Genomic DNA, 22,738 nt, shown 5'->3' on the forward strand with positions numbered 1-22,738 from the left:
AGATCTACCAACTGAGTGGCATACGCATACATTATAGCAAGCTCTGAAAGGCGGAAGCATACGGTTCGTTTGCTCTTCGCTTTCTACTTTTGTCTCTTGCACAGCCACTACGTCAAGGTCGTTATCCAGAAAAAGGCGGCTAAGCTGGTACTGCCTGCGCCTGGCCGCCAAGCCCCGTACATTCAGCTTGGCGACATTTAGGGCTGTATCGAGATTACCTGCCCTTTCTGAGCGAGTAGAACTGAGCTGCTTAGTGCTCACCTCGGCGCTTTGAGAGACGCCGAACGACTCACAATCCCGAAGCGCTGGCCGGCGATTTTCGCCAGCCGAAAAGTCCAAGGCGCTACAGGAGGTATCCGTCTCGGCCACGTCGTGTATACGTCCCTCTAGAGTTCCCAGTGCCTTGCAGAGCGCGAGGCCTCACTACTGCGTGGGCGGCGTCACCATCGGACTTCGGTCCCGTGGTATGTTGGGCTTGGGTCTCAGGCTTGACCGCTGCGTCAGAGGCGCCTTTGGGGGCGGCTCATCGGGGGCAGCCGCTCCGGAGTTCTGGCTGACTTTTTCACTAAGTTCACGGGCCCGCTTGGGGACCGGGGCCGTGGGGACCTCTGTCTCGACGCTCTTAGGTTCAACCCTGTCAGCACGTCTCGATAGCTGAAGACTTCGCCAAGCCGACGTTTTCCACATTCGGTGCACCGCCCGCCGACGTCCCCGCAGGTAGCCTAGCGCGGTCACCGTCGCTTTGACTTTTGTCACTGCTCCCCAAAGGTCCAAGGGGTGATGGTGCCTGCTCGGGTAGCTGACTCACTGCTCCCCAAAGGTCCAAGGGGTGCTGGTGCCTGCTCGGGTAGCTGACTCGCTCCTCCGCTGGCAGCTTCCTCGGCGTCAGCCACGTCCATGAGGTGCTCCGAAATATCGTCGCTCCTCACGGGCCCTGCGACGCTCGCGTAGTGCGGACGCATTGGCTCTCACTGTGGCCGAAACGTCTGCAAGACGCACAGCGTGGTACTCTGCATTCCCGGCGTATATGGCCCTTGCCCTTACACCGAAGGCAAAGCGGAGCCCTGCCCGGCACCACCACCAACACCAGGTCGCCAGCGATGCGCAGCTGGTGAGAAATGTCCTCCACCGTGACGTCGGCTGCCAGCTTGAGGGTCACCGAGCGTGTCGTCGACCCCTAGTCCATACAGCCAGGCACGTGCCACTTGTCTCTTGTGACCCCCTTCACCCTCCCAAAGGGCGCCGGGGCCACAGGCACTTCTTCATCTTGGACGTGGTGCAGCAGCCAGTGGAGCTTGAGCCGCGTGTCCTGGTTATTCGGGTCCACCACGACGCAGCGGCCTTCCTTGACCGTGAAGCCATCGGCTGCGAGCAACTTCTTCTTGCCCTCGGCGCTCCTGAAGATAACAGCCCACATGTGGTTGTACTGGTACGCCCCCAAGGCGAGCACCTCAGGGAGAAGTGCCGCAAGGGGCCAACGCGCCTCGGAAATGTTCCAGGCGGTAGAGCCGGGCTCGCACATCGGCATGTAAAAAAATCGTGCTCTGGACAGACGAGCCAGTAGGCAGCGTAGGCATTATCACTTCGTAGTCCTGCGATGCAGAGTCAGCGTTCCTGCTTCCGCGGCCAGAAAGGGCCGCTGATACTGCTCCGACGGAGCTCATGATAAGTACGTCCGATCTGCTCGGCAGCCGGAAGTCGAATCCCCCACTGCTACGCTACCGCTTTTTTTTTTCTTCTTTATTGACAGACATTATTCATTCAGAGAATACACCTTCAGAAGCACTTAAAAAAAAGGTCAAGCTGACTTACGACTGACGCACACTGATTAAAATGATCGTAATGTGACCAGGCCGTCTAGGACTGGCAACCAATCAGGCTCATCTCTCAAAACCTTATACACTTCTCTAATCTGACTAATGCTCTGAGTAAAATAGTGACATACTGGTCCAGCATCAACATCAGCATGCAGCACTACCACGCGGCTCTTCCAGATACTGTGTAAGCCAATAACCATAAGTAAATCATATGGTACAGAGTTGGTTGGGGCAACAGGCAGAAAACGCAACCCGTGTGTGCTTAAAGGAAGTTCCTTTTCCAGAGTTCGCTGCAGTACATTCCGGTAGAACACCGCGTCCCAACAATCTGAAAACACACGCTCTATCGACTCGGGCCTTTTGCACAAGGTACAGATCACGGTCCAGGGAACGAATATGCCATTTTCGTCCAGCCATGTTTTAACCGGAAGTGTTTCGTTGTGAAGTTGAAAGAAAAAGGTTTTCATTGTGGCCGGGACCACCATTTTCTTAACTCGACGAAGTACTTCCTGTCCTGAAGTTGCGCTGTAAACAGCTCGATACAAAGGGGTTGGAAATGACGTTTCTATTAGATTTCTTGTAAGTCGCTTTCGAGAGACGGTACTCAGATATTCCAAAGAGAAATGGGTGGTTAAAAATGTCTATGCACCGACAACTCCCTACAAATAAGCACTCAGTGATCCCGTAGCACCGTCACTGGATGAAACGATGAAATCGGGTAAGACACCCGACAATTGAACCTGAAGAACAGTACGCAGAAAGGGATCTTCTTGATCTCGCAGGAAAAGAAAACGGTTAACAACTTGGCGTACGAAAAAGTGTGATAAAGAAAGACCACCATGCCGCGCCGAAACAAATTCATTCGGCTGACGCGCTCCCAGTTGGACACCCACACACATACAGCGTACACACGATGCAGCTTCTGAATGTGAAATTGAGAACAATGCAATACCTGTAGAAGATACCACAGCTTAGCGACAAAAAAAAATTACACACTGTAGCTCTCGCGAAAATAGACAAATAGCGGTCTGCACTGGGGGCCGCCTTCTCGCGCAGCTTATCTGTCTCTTCACTCCACAGACCTGCGCTGTGACGATAGTATTCCATCGGTGCGCCAAGATAACGGGTGGGAAGGGTTGACCCAGAGCCTTTTATACTGGGTTGACCAGGCACTGTGAGCGAGGAAGTTTGGCTTCGATGCCCATCGGCCATGCCAAAAACTCGAACATTTAGACCGGTTCACTGAACATCCGATCCGATAACAAAATGTTTTTTTGTGATTTCGATGGCTTTTTCAATACCCTCGCTATCTGTACACAAAAATAGCAATGTCGTCCGCATAAGCCAAAATGCGAACCTCGCGCGCATTCAAGCTAAATCCGCGAACATGCTCTGAATGCTCAAGCAGTATGGTTCAATATACAATGCAAACAGTAATGGCGAGAGCGGACAGCCTTGTCTAACAGAAGATTTTACAGGAATACGTTCACTGACTCGCTTATTAACAATAAGACTCGTTGTACAACTATATTATGCCATTTGCACACCTAATAAAATTATAGGTCCTATATCGATATGCTTCAAAATTTGGCTTAAAACGTCATGAGACACGCGGTCGAAGGCCTTTTCCAAGTCAACTTGTAACATAGCAACTTTGCAGAGCTCACCGTCACAACACTCCAACATACTGCGCGCAACATGAATGTTTGTCAAAATAGTCCGAACTTGTATGCCGCATGTCTGATGAAGCCCAACAACACTCGATTTTACACGCTGCAAACGGCAAGCGAGAACTTTCATTAATATTTTATAGTCAACATTAGTAAGGCTTATTGGACGGTAGGAGTTAACACTGCGAAGCTTAACGGGGTCGCCACATTTTGGGGTTTACACTGTGTGTGTGCGTGAAAAGGAGGGGGAGGGGGAGGACTTTTCTTTCATATGCCTCGGTGAAAACTTCGAGTAACACGGATGAAATTTCACGTTTACATGTTTTGTAAAAACCAGGAATCAAGCCATCTGGGCTAGGCGATTTTCCGGGTTTTAAGTCATCTATCGCTTTTGTTACCTCTGACAAGCTGATAGACCATTTGCTATATCACCCAAGCATCAAGGAGAATGCAGGGATTGGTGTTCCACGCGTCACACGCGCACGCCTTCCCCGTATAAAAGATTCGAAATAACCAAAATAAAGCGTTGACGAACGCGCGTGCAAGATGCCATTTGTTTTAGGTATTTGCTTTAGAAAAGTTACTACTGCTGAGGCCAGATCGTGCGGCACGTGGAACACCAATCCCTCCATTCTCCTTAATGCTTGGGTAATATAGAAATATGGCTATTGGTTCCTCTAAGAGTCCTTTTCGTTTCCGCCAACCTTCGGCAGTAGAGGCAAAAAGTCGTCTTTAAATCCTGACAATGGTGGGGCGCTACAACTAAACAACTTTTTATACTGCTGGACAAACGCCTCTTCGATCTGAGTTCTATCGCTAGAAAAAACCCCAAGGTGTTTTATTTCAACTACCTCATTAGCTCGCGCGTATTTCTTTTCCGCCGCCACCATTCTTTTTGTCGGCTGCTCTCCCACCAAGAAACGCTCTGAACGAGCCCGTATTGCCGTCCCCTTGTATCGGTCGCGATCGAGGCGTTCGAGTTTGGCTTTCAAGTGGTTAATATCCTCAATGAAAGCGCGAGGTGCTCGGCATTCTTCCTGTAGCAGCTTGTCTATGTTTTTTCGGTGCTCCAATTCTTGACTCTTCTCCTGATACTTGAGGAGACATGTCCTTTCAAGTGCAGTTAATTTCACCTCCTGTTTAAATGTTTCCCAGCGCTCGCTTGCACTGCCTCTTTTCAGTTGCACGTCACTCCAGATTGTCTTAATACAGGAACGAAACGGTTCATCCTTTAGAAGTTTCGCATTCATTTTCCATAATTCCCATGAGAAATTTGCCCCCTCTATCTTTTTACCTAATTGGAATGTTACAAGGCACTGATCGCTAAAAGCAACGTAGTCTACCGAATAACTCCGACATAAATGTACCACATTCGATTAGATATACGCCCGGTCCAGTCTAGCGTGACTGACACCTTGAAAATGCGTGAAAGGCATACAGTTTGACCTAGGCACACAACATGCAACGTCTTCCAGAACAAAATCTTCAATAATGTTATTTAAATATAGGGTACTGGCGTCCTTATAGCGCGTTCGGTTGGACCTGTCTTCAGCTCGGCAGACACAATTAAAGTCACCCAAAATAATCAGAAAACTATCGGACTGGCAATGTTGGTAAAGGTTTTGGAAAAAAAAACCGGTGCTCCTCAGCCTCATTAGGTTATAAACACAAGTGACACGCCATTCATTTCCCATAACAGAGATATCACACATGACAAACCTCCCAGATGGGCAGGTCGTGACAGTTTGCACGGCAGCACTTAGAGATTTTCTGTGAACAGGCAGCAGGCCAGCCGAGAAACCAACAGCATGACTCAAGCAGACTTCATACCGCGCCAGAAAGGGTCGCATCATGTAGTCGGTCTGGTCCTCCCTCTCGACTTTGGTTTCCTGAATTGCGACAATGTCCAGGTCATGCTTGGTGAACAGCCGGTAGAGCTGTTGCTGCCGTCGTCTGGCTGCAAGTCCGCGAACGTTCAATGTAGCCACGCGCAAGGCGTTTTCAAGGGAAACCATCGGAAAGCGAGTCTCAGGCCTCGTACGCTGGGCTCACCTCTCGCTCTACCTGGGAAGAGATGAAGAACGGCTGCGTCCAGCGCGTCGTTCGCTCTCGCTCGTCACTACGAGCCAAGGACCCTCAGTCTGCTGGAGCGCCTGGTCGGTTCCCTGCTCCGAATCGCTGAGCCGCCGCTTGATCACCTTGGTCGCGAAGTCCATTGGTAAACCATGGCCTCCAAGATCCCGAAGCGCGCACGCGAAGGCTTCTCTGGCAGTCCCATTCGAGTCGCTCCCCAGCAGTACGAGGGTAGTTGCGCTAACTCCGTCGCTCGCCGCAAGGGGCGATGTCTGCCCAGGCATAACAGAGGGGCGAGCCGTCAGCCTCGTAGGTAGAGATCTGCGCTGATACGGGCCAGACCGCAGGCCACGGGTCGGCCCGGCCCGCGGGCCGGGCTCGAGCTTCACGGCTACATTCATGAAGGGCATGGGCCGGGTACGGGACTTGCATTTAAGTCTACAAAGGGGCCAAAGCGGGCCAAGCCGGCCATTACTCTTTTTTTTAGCGGCATGTTCTTCGGAGCGTGTTCGATTGGGAGAGGAACCACAAAGGGGGATAAACAGATGCTGAAGCATGTGTGTGTGTGCGTGTATGCTTTTGTACGGTTCGGTGTGTGCAGCGAATGTTCTTCCAGAGGATTAGCGGCGCGGCGTTCTTTTGCGTTTCCGGGGGCGCCGCCATCATACCATCGCTTCTCACCTCCAACACGCACGCACACGCGCCTACACAATGCACACCCTCGCCGGCGTAAGCCATCTGTATGTACGACTGCTTGCATTCCCAATACGGGTGAAGAGGTTCGCCTGAGGGGCACTTTTCTTGAACAATTTCTCACAGACCACTGCAAAAAATGGCGACATTGCCTTTTTTTTGCGGTTGTGCGCAGCGAGAGTGGTTAATTTAGAACTCTGTCTTTTGTCCAAACGGGTTGCGATGTTTCCCTTCCTTGTCAACTACGACACGTGATTTCGTTTACTGCTGCTTGTCATTTTTGTTTCTCCGTCCTTTCCGTGCGGGTTTGGTAGCAGAAAAGGAAGACCGGGGTGATCTTTCTTAACAAGCCGCCTAGGCCTGCAGATTGGTCCAAGTAATAATAACAGAAAAAAAGATGCTCACAGTATTTACTATATCAGTTACCGTAATCACCTTGTAGCAGTGGCAAGCGAGCTGCAGTCATGCCGCGCAATTTGTGAGCTATTTGTACTAGGCTAAAAAAAAAAGTGCAGCTGGCCCGTGAAAATTAGCTTCGGGCCGCTTAGATAAAAAAAAATAGTTATAAAAAATTGCAGCATGGTTATCTTTATTTCGGCTGCCGTGTCCGGGTCCAATAGACAACGGGCCGGGCTGGGCCGGGCTGGGCCGGGTTTCTAAATATCGGCCCGTGCAGATCTTGTAGTCACAGATATCGCGGGTGGTGGTGTCATCGCGTCGTCGTGCTTCCTCTTGCGCTCACCCGGGCACCCCGGATCTAAATTATCAGGAAGATTATTAAAAAAAAAAAGTCATTGCGAGGTGGCCATATTTTACCGCCCTAATTTTTTTTTCCCCCAAAGCTGGGGTCACACTGCTTATACCATCATACAAAAAACAGTCTGCAAACAGATTCAAACGCGAGTCACCACAAGATCTCATCTTCGAATGCCGCACGGCAACGAGTTCAAGGACACACTTGGCACGCGGCATTTGAACCATGGATATCGTGGTGACTGATATCTGCAGACTGTATTTTGTATAATGTATAAGCAGTGTGTCCCCGGCATAAAGGTACTTCTAGTAGAAGCAAATCCCGCAACACGACCCGCAAGAATTGCATAATAACTAATAAACATATTAAAAGAAGGACAACACGAACTTCACTATAGTATCAAATCTTGAGCTCAAAAGGCTACGCCAAATGAAGTGCTTAGATAAAAAAAATAGTTATAAAAAATTGCAGCATGGTTACCTTTATTTCGGGAAATTTGAATTTCTAATGTACGGATCTAAGCTTTTTTTTTAGTTTTATACGTGCTATGGATTGCAGTCCAATATATCAAAAGGCGTAATCGTAGCGCTAGCCGCAACATGCCCAGATGAATATCTCAAATTAAATAATTAAATGAGCATCACAACTTGTCTATCTACGTCCCCAGAACAGCTGTTAAACTTTATATCACAATACACAAAAAAATAGTAAGTAGAAGTTGCAGTAACTCGACGTTAAAAGACGTTTGCTTGAACTCTTCTGCCTCGCGCCATGTTGTCAATAACTTAAAGCCCCTCTATCCTGGAAAAACTGGCGCCATTCATTGTTGTAGAAATGCTCGAGGCACGTGCCGCGCGCCACTTCTGGGAAATTCATGGCGTCTGAAACCTAGCTCAGTGCTGCGCTGTGCCGTCATGATCTACCCAAGGGCTGCAGGTTGCACGTGCCTCGTGCATCGACGCGCCTTGCGCTACTTTTGAAACATGAAGGGGCTTTACAATGACTCATTGCAATGACTTAGAGTGCCTTCATACACACACGCGCTTTTGCTTGAGTGGTGACATCTCAGCCATTTTTCCGCCCAATCTTTTTCTTGATGCATTTTGAAGTGCGCGCGATCGGGTGTCGCTCAGCTCGAGCGCGTAGCTTTGGCTAATAGATAGATGCCATTTTACCGCCCAAGTCACGCACCGAGTGCGCGAGAGCGCTACGCGCTGGCACATTCAGGGCAACAATGGATGTCTTCACCCTGAGACAGACAGACATGTAGGCACCCTACAATGACTGGGTTGGGAGCGCCTCCCCACGGCGCCTCCTTCTCTTTTTCCGATTACGTCCTCTCCGCACGAATGGGGCGGCCGAAGAAGCGTTCGCGCGTTTCGGGATCTCGGAGGCCGTGGCTGTACCATCTCCGGCGTCCAGTGCGTCAGTCGCGACGCGCGTGGAGCGAAAGCTCGCGCTGCAGAACCCAGGGATCCTGGGTTCGAGCCCCACCCCTGCCCGTTTCGATCTGGATGAGCATCGTACCGGCGTGCGGTCGTGTATCACTACTGCGTGAGCACGTTAAAGACCCCAGGTTAGCAGTCGTACTGCACTGGCAAAACTGCTCATCTACAGTGTAAACCAGTGTCGCCCCTACTGGCAGACCAACCTTACGCTGTATAAATCACTAAAACGTCCAATTTGTTTTGCTTTCTACCGTCAATGTTATGGCGGAGACCTGGCCTTCTTCCATTGCTAACAGCGCGTGTTGCTGCTCACCGGACGCTTGACGGTCTCGCGAAAAAATCCTCGCGGTTGAAGTCGCCGCCGCCTCGGCCTCTTTCTAGTCCATTACGAGGTTCCTGTCCTGGCTGTCGGTGGTCTTGCTGACAGCAGCTCGAGAGTACCAGCGTACGCAATCCGAGGCCTCATGCCCGAAGGCTCGACACTCCTCGCACCTCGACACTCTACAGTCGCGCCGTACGTGTCCCGTGCGTCGACAGCGGAAGCACACTGGTGCGCGTCCGGGGACGACAATCAGAAGCGAGCCTCCAAAAAGACAGAGTTGGTGTGGCAGGGACTCCGGTGTCAAGTCTTCACGGAGCACCATGCGTACGATGACAGTAATGGAATCCACGTCTGCCAGGCCCTCGATTCTCCACCTCTCGCGGGTGACACCCTTGACCTCCCCGTACGGCTCGAAGGCCCGTCGAAGGGCGACTGCAGACACGTCGAATGCCACCAAGTGGACTTTTACCTTCAGCTTTCGTTTTTCTGGATCAATGAACAGGCATGGTCGTTTTTTCACCAGCATGGTCCCCTCTCGCAGAAGCTTCTCTTTGGTGAAGATGGTGTGCAGCTTCAGCAGCCAGACGTGCCCCATTTGAAACGCACCAAGTCGTGCTACGTCTTCCCGAACTCCGACCTGGTTCAGAGGCTCTACGAAGTCTTCAGCACGGTACGGCCACCCCCGGGTATCAGCATGCAGCACAAGGCTGCATTTCATGGCTTATCCTGTCGGCAGAGTAAGCAGTATCACTGCGTAGTCATTTGGAACATCGCCGCGTACGGCATCACCGCAGCTCGGAGCCGCCGTCATCGAGCTCACAGCGGAGCGATCCATTCCACGTGCGCACGCTACCGCGTTCGAACTTAGAATCATGCTACGCTACCGCTTCGAAAGTCCCGTTTTCACAATGCGTTTTATACGAGACTTTCGAACGGCACTTGAACACGTGAGTGCAGTACCGTGGGACGGCACTTGAACGCTCTGCAAGAGTGCCGTCGGACAGTACTCTAGACACTACGTTATTTTTGTTATCTTCTAACGGCGGGTGAGTTCGCATGCCATTTTATTTCACTAATGGTAATGGTGAGTTGGTCTCTCGGCAGTTCTAATTTCAACACCAGTCTGAACGTTCACAATCGCTTTCCGTAATTACGCAGTGAAAACATTAATCAAATTATTTTAGCTGCACGCCAGCCTTAATTATGGTTAAGTAACGTTTTCCAAGCCTTCATTTGAGCAAGACATTGTTAATAGGGAACTCGCTCTGCCATCGAAGCTATAAGTCTTGTCGTCTTGCCGGCCCGAAATTCGCTCAGCCAGCGATCAGGGCAACACACGTCGTCCAACACGAGTTGCTGCTGTTTTTCTTGCCGAAAGCTGTCATACCGAGGCCACATTTTAGTTGTCGTCCATGTTGTCCTGCTGTTGCCGCGATGTGACAGGTTTGTCGGACAACACGGGGAGGGAGCAACAAGTTGCCCGACTGTTGGACAACGAGTTGTATTGCTGTTGCCGTCGTGTTACCTCGGTGTGACAGGGCCTTAACTGACTACTCGCATCTCCAGATGTTGCTCGCCCTCTCGCGGTGGAAACGGGAAGCACTCTAGTGAGGTTACCTCGCTTCTCCTGCTTAGCAAGAACGGTGGAACCGCTCGAGGTCATGGCTTTTGAACAGTCATTTCTGGATGCCAACAACACTCTTCACTGTCCCAATGTAGTGCTGCAGCCGGTCTGGGATCGTATCTTATTAGAGAGTTTTTGTATTGCGCATAAAAGCAAGCGCAATTGGCGCCCTGCGTTTGCGTTAGAGTTGCGCGCTCCACGCGGGGCATGCGCGTCGTCGCCATGCGCCAATCAAAGACCGAAATTTTGGGCTCCGCGCACGGGCAGTGTGGAACGCGCAACGTTAACGCAAGCACACTGTGCTTGCGTTCGCTCGTATACGCAATGCTAAAACTCGCTACTCTTTCACCGGGTTTTTAAAAAAAAGAATTGGGTTGTTTGTGTGTTTACACAGCCTAGTACTTGGTTTGCCTCAAGGGGCGACGAGTCTCCCAGCTGTAGATGAGCAATTTCGCCAGTGCAGTACAACCGCTAGCCTGGGGTCTTTAACGTGCATAACAAACGAAGCGTGCTGCACTGCGCAGACGTAGTACAAGCGGGTAGGCGTTCCTTCGAATTGGAAAGGCTGAAATTGGCAAAACGATGGTGCGTAAAAAATAAATAAATAAATGTCCTAAAAACTAAACAAAATATACAGCAGGGCGTTTTCAGATAAGATCGAACAACCATGTCCGGTGACCATTTTTAATTTTGATGGAAAAAGTATTTTGCTGACTCCATGCCCAGAAAAATAAAACCAGTTCTTGCTTTCGAAAAAAAAAAAGCTAGTCTTTCCGAAAAAAAAATTTAAGCACCCTCTCAGTCACGTGCGCGTTTTGCGAATCGCGCAATGTTGACATTTCGGGAGGCTTCCCAAACAAAAAACTGTTCCGGCTACAGGTCTATAGTCGGTGACAGGTCAAAAACGAAGTGGAAGCTCCTCCCACCTCTTTGCACATTAGCAGAGCCAACGGTGGAGAGGAGGTCGACTCCTCTTCGGCGATCGCTCTGCTAAAGTGGAAAGAAGTGGGAGGAGCTTCCACTTCGTTTTTGACCTGTCACCGACTATAGAAATATTCACTGACAAATCAGGCATAGGGAGGATTGACAAAAAAATATTAATCAACGAGTTATTATTTTGAGAAACAAAATCGGCAAACATGACACATTGCGCAATAACGCTCTAGATTCAAGAGTTTTTTTCCTCCGTATCTATTAAATCTAAAGTCTTCAAACTATGCCAGTGTGTCCCCTGTATATAGTTCATCTTTGCGTGAAATAGTGTTCTCCTGGATAGCGGGAGAAATTCACAAGAATTGCTCACATAGGGGCATTTAACTAAATATTCATTATTTTGAAAATCACTTAAAAAAAAGCCATCTTTAATATTCTTTAAGCTCTATCAACTTAACGTTTATAATACGTACTAACAGAGTGTGCAAAAACATAATGCAATACTTGTGTGGCTTTTAAGTGAAAAAGCGAGAAATATGGCAAAATTGACGGTAACGTGGTTGCCATAAATGAGGTGTGCACATGCCCGTTCTTCAGAATTTCATTATTATTAAAAAGCGTAAACATGCTACGGGGTGGGCAGGGAAAGACTAATTGCCAGCACGGAGGTGGACGGTAGTTTTGAAGGGAAAATTTCTCATACATTTTCAAACAACCGACCCAAAAATGCCCATGGGCCGGAGCGATCGAGGTGCGCCACACTGTAACATGCTTCGCGGTGTTTGTTTCAACAGCCGGCGTATAGCGTGTCCATCTACGCGACGTAAAGGAAGCAACCTTAGGGACTTTGCAAACAGATCAGCTTGCCTGCGCCGCCTGTGAGGGACAATAGATCCGTCGCCGTGGAGGACCGCAAAACGCGTAGAAAATAAAAATACTCGGAAAAAAAAGGAACAATTATTGAGATTTCCTGTGACTTAATTTATGTGACAACGGTTTGGAGAATCGTGAAATCCAATTTAGGTATGCTCACGTGACCTGCGTAAGTGATGGAGCAGCAAGCCACTTTAAGAACAAGTACCAACTACACGAGCTGCAGAGCCACCAGTACACGTCAGCGAGGTGTGTTTTTTCAGCAACTTGACATGGCAAGAGTGCCTGTGATTGAATCGGGGGTTGTGTCAAGCACCATTGTGGAGCCTCCGACGGCCCACCAAGTCGGTGATTAAGTCGGGGTCAGAGATGGCTGCCCTGCCAAACGCGAAACTAGTCCACCTCCCGAAAGCTGACGTTAAAGCGTTCAGGGACATGAAAGCAAAGGACTGGGACTCTGTTTCCGTTGTGCGTGGAATTTAGTCCTGTCACTTGTGGCAGAGTACGCGGTCCGACACTTCGCAACCACAGCTGTTATAGCAAGAACAGTAGACGCAGGGAAGATATATCTTTAAAAGTAAAGTCTTCTATGGCTGCGACAAGCAGATCGAGGTCACGAGCTTGCGGTGCCACTGAGAAGAAACGAACAGTGATCGCTACAAGCAAAACGGGAAAAAAGTGTTCCTCCTCGGAGTGTCAGGAGAGCGCCGTGGCCGACTCAGGTCAGCGTCCGACAGGAAGAATGCCCGCGACAAGCTCCGAATGTGCGCACAGGATCTTGATTAATTAATCTATTTTCAATTGTACCATATTGGACATATGTGTTCTTTCTCATCACTATTTAAAGCTGGTCGTCAGCAGCCCAGCCTCCCCACGAAGGGAAGGCTCAGAAATTCACTGAGCTGAGAAATCTGTATTTAATGTGTTTACTTGTGCTTCAAACTCACTTGTAATCTTTTGTATGAATTCTTATTTTTCACGAACTCCTCTCACAGTGCTTTCTCTTCACAGACTTCCTACATTTTTCGACCCCTTGCTTGCTCTTGTTTTGAAATCGGTCAACGTCCATCTTTCTCTACTCCCGTTACGGCAATTCTGCATAATTACCGCCCTGCAAAATAAAAATAAAAATATATATTGCAAAGCATTTTTGATGGGCCTGATAGAACAGATTGGGAGCCTTGATGTGTGAAAAGTAGAACAAGAATTGAGATGGCCTTCATTTGAAACTGATTTTCCAATTATCGCAAAATCGGTAACCTGTCTACATTTCAGCGTTTTGTTTTGTTTTTTTTTTCTTTTTTAGACAGGTTACTTTTTTTAGCTTCAATGACAATTTCTGCGAATATAAAACAGCCGCGTCCAAATCATGTTAAAGGATTTGAATTTCCAGTCTTCTAAGATCTGGATTCATAAAGCTCTGAATTGCTTCGTAGTCGATAATACATGTTTATCTCCCTTTCATTTATGTACAGTCTGTGAAAAAAAAAAATTAAACCTAAGACAGCAACATTTTTTCTTCCATAAATATCCCAAAGGACGGTTTCACGCAAGTCGCAAAAACGTGCGCGTATACCGACAGCGACTTTGTGATTTCTGTTCCTCAAGAAAAATTTTATTTTCCGGAAAAAAGTTTCAAAAGGTTTTTGAAGGTTGCACAAGTAAAATATATATTTTGGTAAAATTTAAAAAAAAAATATATATATATATCGACCTCACATGGTCGCTCGGTCTTATCTGAAAACGCCCAATACAAACAATCCCAGCCAATCGAAATTTTTTTTTTTATGTATCTGTATTTTCTACGCGTTGTGCGGCCCTTTACGGCGGCGAATCTTTTGCCCCTCACAGGTGGCGCAGGTTCAGGTTCTGCCGCGTCCTACCTCCTATATCATGTTACCGTCAACGTTGTACGCGGATCTGTTTGCAAAGTCGCTCCGGTTGCTTCCTTTAGGTCGCGCAGACGGAGAAGCTACAGGCCGGCCATTGAAACAGGCACCGCGAAGAATATTACAGGGTGGCGCATCTCGATCGCTCCGGCCCATGGGCATATTTGGATCGGTTGTATGAAAATGTATTCGAAATTTTCCCTTCAAAACTACTATCCAACTCTGTGCTGTCAGTTTGTCTTTTCCTGCCCATCCCGTAGCATTTTTACGCTTTTTAATAATTATGAAATTGTGAAGAACGGGTATGCGCACGCCTCATTTACGGCAACCGCGTTAGCGTCGATTTGGCCATATTTCTCGCTTTATAACTTAAAAGTCACGCAAATATTGCATTAATTTTTTGCACACTCTGTCGGTACATAATATAAACGTTAATTTCACAGATTTTAAAGAATATTAAAGATAACCTTTTTTCGGACAATTTTATAAAAAAAAAAAACGCATTTTAGTTAAATGCCTCTGTGTGAGCAATTCGTGTAAATTTCTCCCACCTACCAGGACGACAACACTTCAGGAAATTATGAACTATCTACAGGGCAACACACTGGCAAAGTTTGAAGACTTTAGATTTAATAGATACGGAGAAAAATATTCTTTCATCCAGAGCGTTATTGCGCAATGTGCCGTGTTTGCGATTTATTTTCTCAAAATAACTACGGTAATACTTCGTGAATAATACCTTTTGTCAATCCTTCTTATGCCTAATTTGGCAGTGAATATTTCTAGACCCGTAGCCAGAACAGTCTTTTTGGGGGAAGCCGCCCGAATTGTCAACGTCGCGCGATACGCAAAACGCGCAAGTGACTGAGAGGGTGCTTACAAGCTTTTTTTTGCAAAGACAAAAACATTTTCCTGAAAACAAGGACCGGTTTTATTCTTCCGCGCATAGAGCCAGCAATATATATGTTTTCCATCAAAATTAAAAATGTTCACCGGGCAGGGTTGTTCAATCTTATCTAAAAACGTCCAGCAGAATTTTTTATTATTATTTAGGGGCATTTCGTACGGAAAGACTGGCAGCGAATTTGTAAGTTTTCCTGATTGTCATCAGTCGAGACTTTAATAGCACCGTATGCTTTACTTGCAATTAATGTCATTTTACATGGATTTTTACACTAACTAAAATGCTTTAATTTATCTTAGACTATTTTTATTTTATGCCTCGTTAATTAAAAATGCTACACTTGGCACCACTGCAGCTAATTTTGCAACGTTGGATTGCCACAGTTGTTTGCGCATCTGAAATTAGATTACAAGAAACCTAATATTATAGTGCTCGAAAATCTATGTATTAAAATATATTAATAGTACTATAATATGTATCTGAGATCTGAGAGAAAAAGCAGCCACAACACGGGCAAATATCACCGCTGATTTTTTCAACAAATGGAATGTTCTGTGATGCCTTTAAGGTGTATAAAAGACCCTGTCTTTAAAAGAGAGACAGGAAACTTTATAATTTACACCATTGTCCGGTGCCCGGTTCGAGTCACCGCTGGTCCCCCAACACAGCACGGACGCGCCGTATCAGTGGGGGCAGTAATGAACCAGCGACTTTGGGAGCGGGGCACGAGCCAGCCTGCCCAGTCAGGGGGTCGCGAGGAGAATGGGAGAGTGGAGAGGAGGGAAGTGAAGGAGGATTGGGCGTGAGGACAATGCCAGAGCATGCCATAAATTGGAGGTGTAGTTTTGGCAGTGGGGACATGAGGGGAATCCGGAGCGGCCCTGAGGGGTGAGAACGGAAAAGGACTGAGCTCTCCGGAAAACGGAGGCGTCCTCTCTGCTGAAGGAGGCGGGAGGAAAAGGAAATTCTGTAATTACCTGTCTGCGTTCCCGCAGAGGGTCAGTTCTGTCTTTGTGTAGAATTTTGCGATGGAACCTGGGTCGTACTGGTCTGGCCAAGCCTCCGAGAGTGGGCTCGTCGCGGGTAAGTGTGTGCGCGCGTACGTTGCCCTCGATATTTTGGTGGCCGGGGGTCCATTGGATAGACAGATGAAGGGAGGAGTGCAGAGTGAGGTGTTGGAGAATTTAGGTGTGGATCAGACGACGAAGTAGATGATGCAGGAAGTCGTTGCAAGCCGACTGACTGTCCGTCCAGATGAGAATGTTTTCTGTGGGATGACAGGGAAGGGTGATGGCCTGAGATATGGCAAGGAGTTCTGCCGAAGTAGGGTCTGGAACATGAGTGTGTGTAGAGGTGTGTGTGTGTGATGGAGACTGTAGACGGCTTTGCAATAACGCGTTGAGGATGAGATGCGTGTAGTAGTCCGTTGTGCGAACGGTATTTCTGCAGTGTTAATGTAATGTGCTTGTTGTGGGCGACGTGCTTGGTTCAGTTCAGCCGACATGTGTTTGGGGATAGAAAGGACAGATATTCGTGGGAGAGTTTGCCAGGGCGCTGCCGGGAGGTTGAGGAGAATTAAATCGAAAGTGGGGTAGCTGATGTGTTGTAGCCGTTGTCTGCTCTGTTTCGATGTTTTGAGGCGTTCTTGCTGTGCTTGATGATGGACCGGTATACGGTGCTCGAGGGAGTTGGAAAGGCCTGCAACTTTAATTAGGTGGTTTGGTGCTCACCGGAGGAAGCCGAGGGCGAGTCGGCGCCATTTCTGTACTGCGGTGTCTAATTGCTTCATCTCTGTGGGTGACGGTTGTTGGTAGGACATGTTGGTACATGACGCGTAAGTACACAAGAGCTTCGATGGTCTTGTGAAGTTCATGCTCTTTGAGACCGAACTGACAATGCGTACCTCTGCACAGCATGTGATGGATCTGGTTGATTTGTCGTATGATGGATTTGAGCCATATATGTGGTTGACCAGATTTGTGAAGATGGAAGCTAAGCACACTAATGGCCGGCTTACAGGGACGCCTCGGCCATCAGCGGTGAGAGAGATCAGGGCCCGTCTTGTGTCTGCCTGCTTTGTCCGGTCATTGGAGTCAATTACGAATTTGGACTCGGTCGTAGAACAAGTAAGACCAATATTTGCGAGGTATGTTTGAATGATGTCGAGGCCTTGTTGGGTAGTTTGTTCAACCTCCGCTGGAGAGTCATGCGAGCACCAGATAGTAACGCCACTGGCGTAAATGTTGTGGTGGAGTGTTGGAATAGCTTGAAGCTGTGTTGGTAGGCGAATCATGGCGATTTTAAATAGCATGGGGAACGAAGTGGAGCCCTGTGGGACTCCTCTTGAGATAGGGTGAGGATGAGATGTATAAGGCATCGACTTGAAGCTGTACCGTACGGTTAGAAAGGAAGGCCTGAGTGTAGTTGAGCATGCTTGGGCCGACGTCTAACTGAGAAGTTGTGCAAGATAACAGGGAGGGAAACTATGTCAAAGGCTTTGTAAACGTCTAGTGTTGCAATTATGCGGAGTTTCGCCGTGTTTTCGAATTGATAAACGTCCTCATGCATGCGTATAGCACTGTCTTGGGTGGAAACGTAGGGACGGAAAACTGTCTGTGTGGAGACGAAAGCGTCAATGGAGTCAAGGTGCAACTCTAACCTCGCGAGTACCTCCTTCTCCATGAGCTTGCCCGCATAGGAGATCAGGGAAATAGGGCAAAAGTTGTTTGCGTCCGTTGGAGGTTTGCCTGGCTTGGGGATGAGAATGACTTTAGCGTTGCGCCACTCGTCTGGGAGTTGGCCGGATTCCCAGGCTTCGCTGATGTAGTAAAGAAGGATGTCCAGATGAGTGTCAGGGAGGTTGCGAAGGGCCGTGTAAGTGATGTCATCAGGGTCCGGGGCAGTTTGTTTCTTGATATCGTAAACGGCAGCGAGAAGTTCGGAGAGGCTGAAGGGAGAATCAATTCCCTCTCCTGCGCCTGGTTCTGGGGCAGGCAGTGCCGTGGGAAGAGTGGGAGGAGTACTGATGTCGTTAAGGTTCTGAAGGATGTCGTCTGCCAGATTTTTGGGAGATTGTTGATTGCGAAGAAGTTTGTCGAGGGGGAGCCGCGGCTTGGTCTGCCCTAGCACAGTTCTGAAGATCTGCCATACGCGCGGCGTGTGAAGATTGCCTTTAATGTGGTCACAGGTGTCCAACCAGGTTTGGGTGGTGAGGGAGTGAGCATAGTCCTCAGCTTCTTGGGTGATGTTTTCAATGGCTATTTTGAGCCGTTTACTTGTTTTGTTTTTCTTCCAACTGTGGACTAGCTGGTGCCGCTTGTCCCACAGGTGGAGGGGATCTGTGTATATGTGCGGGCGGTCCTCGGAACGGGCCAAGTGCTCGGTATTATGATGTATGGCGTCTTGAATTGTGGTGACCCAGTCTTGAAGGGAAGTTGGGAGCGGTGCAGAGACTAGTTGGGCCCTAACATTCTCCCATTTGGTCAGGGAAGTGCGAAGGGTTAAGACCGTGAGTAGTGTGTCGATAAAGGAGGGGGAGGTAACTTTGTATGATGAAGTGATCACTACCAAGGTTGTCGTGGAGGTTCTCCCAGCTAGCCGACGACGGGTCTTAGTGCCAGGCAAGGTCCGGCGAAATGTCCTGCTGTGCACTGTTGCTTTGATGTGTAGGGTCTGTGGTATCCGTAATGACGCTAAGTCTTTGGGCTTGGTGTTGGAGAGTTCCGGATGTTCTGTAAAGAAGGTGAGGTTATTCACATGAAATCCTGGCGGCTTGGGCGGAGATTTTTGGCGTATACTAAAGAAGCAGCGTAGAGATACACCTGCCCCTGATGTCGTCGTCCCCCTGTCTCTAAAAGGACACTTAGCCCTCCAAAATATTGTGAAGTGCTTGGATCGGAAACTCATGTCACAAAATAAAGTTATCACGAACAATCTTTTTAATAATTATGCTGTGGGACACATCTCAAATAAGACGAGAAACCGAATTTAGTATCGGTTTCGTTCCTGAATTAAAACATGCCTCCTGGCGTAAATAGTACGCTAAGCACCATTTTTTTTTTCAGGATAAAGAGGCGACCTACGGGAATTACACCCTAGCTTCCTTGTACAAGCTGAAATAATTTGTGTCGCTCAGTGAAACCAGCACACTCGACAGACTCAGCAAATGGTATACCAGCACCAACGAGGTAGAGGGCCCTAAAGCGATAATCTGACAGCTGAAAGTGACCCCCAATTGGCCGCCGCCATGTTGCACATTTTTGACCACAAGACCCGGAACGTTATAGTTTTACGTCTAGACTTTATGGGGATTTCGGACACAAAACATGGCGACGATGCGGACGGCGCGCGAAAAACGAGCGCGGGACAAAAGCACGGGGCGCGAGACGCGTGACTGGGACACTGGACAGTTCAGCCATGGCGGCGCAAGCCACCGAACACCGGGCTCGAATAATAAAGGTGCCTCCATCATGACTTGGCCCCTTTCTCCGGACAATCGGTGAGCGAGAACGCCCCAAGTTTCACAAAGTGCCGCGCACAAATAATTGCCTATTGATCTTTAATAACTGTACCTAGGAGCTAAGTTAATTATGTTTCGTTTGTTTTAAGTTCAAACTGTGCTTTTACGACCAAAACCTTGGACAGCTTCGCAATGCGTCCGCTTGATGCCGTCAGCAGCGGTGCTGTATTTTTTGGTTTTTATCAGAGCTGGACACTGATATGTGGGACTAACAATGTTGAAAAAGATAGTTTATTATGTCTTTTTACAGCGATCGCAATACGAATCTCGGCTAAGTTTTGCATAAAAGCCTCAGGAAGTAGTAGTAAAAGTGTATATGATCAGCCCAATGATCAATCAATACTAAAGGATGAGAACGGATGAGAACATATGTTCCTGATATCGATATGTTTCGTGGTTTCTAGTTTCTGACATCGATCCTATCGACTCGGATATCTAATTGGCTAACTGCGCGCGCGCAGCTGGGTGTGACGTAGGAGCGCGCGACCAGCCAATTAGCCAATCCTATCCTAACCTATTCAGATATCAGAAACATGCGATTCTGATATTTGTTCTTTGAAAAAAATTCAGATATCAGAAACCGATGTTTCTGATATCTGACAAAAAAAATGGATGGCATTTACAACACCCCGTAACGCCGAATTGGAGCACAGCTCCTCAGGTGAAGGAGGGAAGGGTACTGAGGGGGAGGGTAGACGTCTCCTCCCTCCTCCTCCCCTCCTTTTTAAGCTCCTCCCCTCCTCATTTTCCTCCTCCCCTCTTTTCCTTTCTCCTCCTCTTTCTCCTCTTCCTCTCCTCCTCCACCTCCCCTCTCACTCCTCCTCCTCTAACGAGATCTCTTTGGTCAGACCAACGGACGCTGGGCAAGTGAAATCCAGCAAAAATATTCGAATCCCTGCAAAACAAGACGTTTTCTCGTTGGTGAGAAGTGGGTTGAGAGAAGTGTTCGGTCCCAAAGCGAGCCTCGATCGAAAACAAAGCTGTTATTCCATAACATTCTAGAGAAACAATGCTTTGCACATGTCGTCTCTCTCAGCCAAAAAACTTGTCTTTTCAAAGCAAATATTTAGTATAGGTCAGCCTATGGAAGGCCGTCCCGTAGAGAAATTTACGTTCGGTAAAGATGTCGAGGTAGAGCTGACAAGGTCACCACGAAAGGTACGACTCTCAAATGTGGGGCTTTCACATCACCAAGGTGTTCTGCTTCTGTGATATCTCAATACGTAAAAACACAATTATTTGGATATGACTTCACGGTCTGCCATGGTAAAGGAGGTATACACAGTCTTTTCACCTAATCCGAGCATGTGTGACAAGTGCTGATTGATTAATATATATTCATTGTGATGTAACTGCAACGCTACGAGTTTTATGTAGGGACTATGACGAAGCAGCATTTTTTAGGAAGAAAGTTTAAGTGTAGATTAGTACGCACTGTTTACTGCATCAATAAAGTGTTCAGTCGATTCGTAGAAGCCCTCGAGAATCTCAATATGGTCTTGTGTCATGACGTGTTTAGCCCTAGTCAGCTCTATCTCAACATCTTTATCGAACGTCAATTCCTCTACGGGACGGCCTTCCATAGGCTGACCTATACCAAATATTTGTTCTGAAAAGCCAAGTTTTTTTGGTTAAGAGAGACGACATGTGCAACGCGTTGTTTCTCTGGAAGGTTATGCAATAACAGCTTTCTTTTCGATCGAAACTCGCTTTGGGACCGAACACTTCACTCAACCCACTTCTCACCAGCGAGAGAACGTCTTGCTTTGCAGGGATTCAAATATTTTGCTGGATTCCACTCGCCCAAAGTCCGTTGGTCTGACAAAATAGATCTCGTTAGATCGCCTCATCACATTCTCGACGCTAAAGGGAAAATTTAATTCCTCTAAGGCGACCTCATACGGTTTATTTAATAGGATAAGAAGTTGGGGCATCCGTACAGTAAACTGACTTAAAGTATTATCGTGAAATATTTCACTGGAGGCATTGGTAAAAAGGTTCACATAAAATTAATCGCTCATTCTAACGACCGATCGTCAACTAAGTCAACACCAGACTGACTGGACCGATAGCGAGGCCCGATCTTTTCTATCGGACAAAAAGAAAGACAAACAAATAGAGATGTTAATTTGTTTCCACGAGTCCACACTATCCGCTGTGACCAGCCTGTAGCGAAGAACATACGTGGCCCACCGATGCACGTAGGTTGCTTCGATGTCATACTTGCACCGCACTGACCGCTTGATGGTATGCACCACGTCCGAGAGGAACTCCATCACGTCCGTCGTTTCCTCTTCGGTTACTCTGGACATCACGTCGCTCACCCATCCCGACAACAATGTGAAAGGACCCTCGTGCGATGACCACTCCTTGTTCTTTCCCTCGTAGTGCTCGTACACGCGGGACGCTACCCGGAACACGGGTCCACTTCGTATGGAGGGAACTTGCCGAACACAATCAGGTCGATGAGCAGTTTCAGTGCGGTCACAAAGAAGTCGTTGTTTGTCTTACGGTCTCCAGTGCAGACTTCTATCTCGCTCCAGCGAGTGTGCTCTCCAGTGCAACTAGTCAGACCTCCGCTCGCAAACATCTCGACAGCTCGATCTTCACCACAACGACAGAGAACGTTCGTTGCCTGGGTCATACGACACCTACGAACATGTCAACAGATTGAAGGTCACCAATAAGAAAAGCCGGGCGACTCGCTACGTACGTCTTGTGGGAATATCACCAACTGCACTGGACATGGCGCCATGCAGCGGCGTGTCCCCACACTTTCCCACGAGTCAACGAGGTGGAAGGGGGGGAGGGGGGGCGGGGGATACGCTCATTGGTGTGGCGGCGGTAGAGTAATTGTATAGGCTTTGCTTGCAGAGCCAGAGTAGCGCGTTCCTTTTCCTTTTGCCGCCATCTCCGTATTGGCGGAGGAGTGGTCACGTGCGCAGAACTGGATCCGACCTTCGTGCGGAAAAGCGGCCTTCCAGAGCGCCGAGTTTCGAGGGGAACATATATTCCGCTTTGCGTTCGCAAAATATAGATCCTAAACCAAACTCGAACGAACCGAAAGCTTCCTAAGTCATTGAACATTATGTGTATCAACTGGGTACAGTACAATCCCGTTTTTTATAACGCGAGCTATGTTTTGGGACATTCGTTTTCAGGGTATGTGAAGCAGACGACACGGACGAAGATCGCGGTCCCCGCGTCGCGGAGTGATAC

The 22,738-nt window shown here is 48.2% G+C and overlaps 1 pseudogene; it reads right to left on the bottom strand.

The window, feature by feature from the left end:
• Positions 1-423: 423 nt before the first annotated feature.
• Positions 424-1,114, bottom strand: LOC115321408 (annotated as a pseudogene).
• Positions 1,115-22,738: the final 21,624 nt, after the last annotated feature.

Source organism: Ixodes scapularis, unplaced genomic scaffold (assembly GCF_016920785.2).
Source record: "Ixodes scapularis isolate PalLabHiFi unplaced genomic scaffold, ASM1692078v2 PGA_scaffold3__209_contigs__length_174095766, whole genome shotgun sequence".
Lineage (NCBI taxonomy): Eukaryota > Metazoa > Arthropoda > Arachnida > Ixodida > Ixodidae > Ixodes > Ixodes scapularis.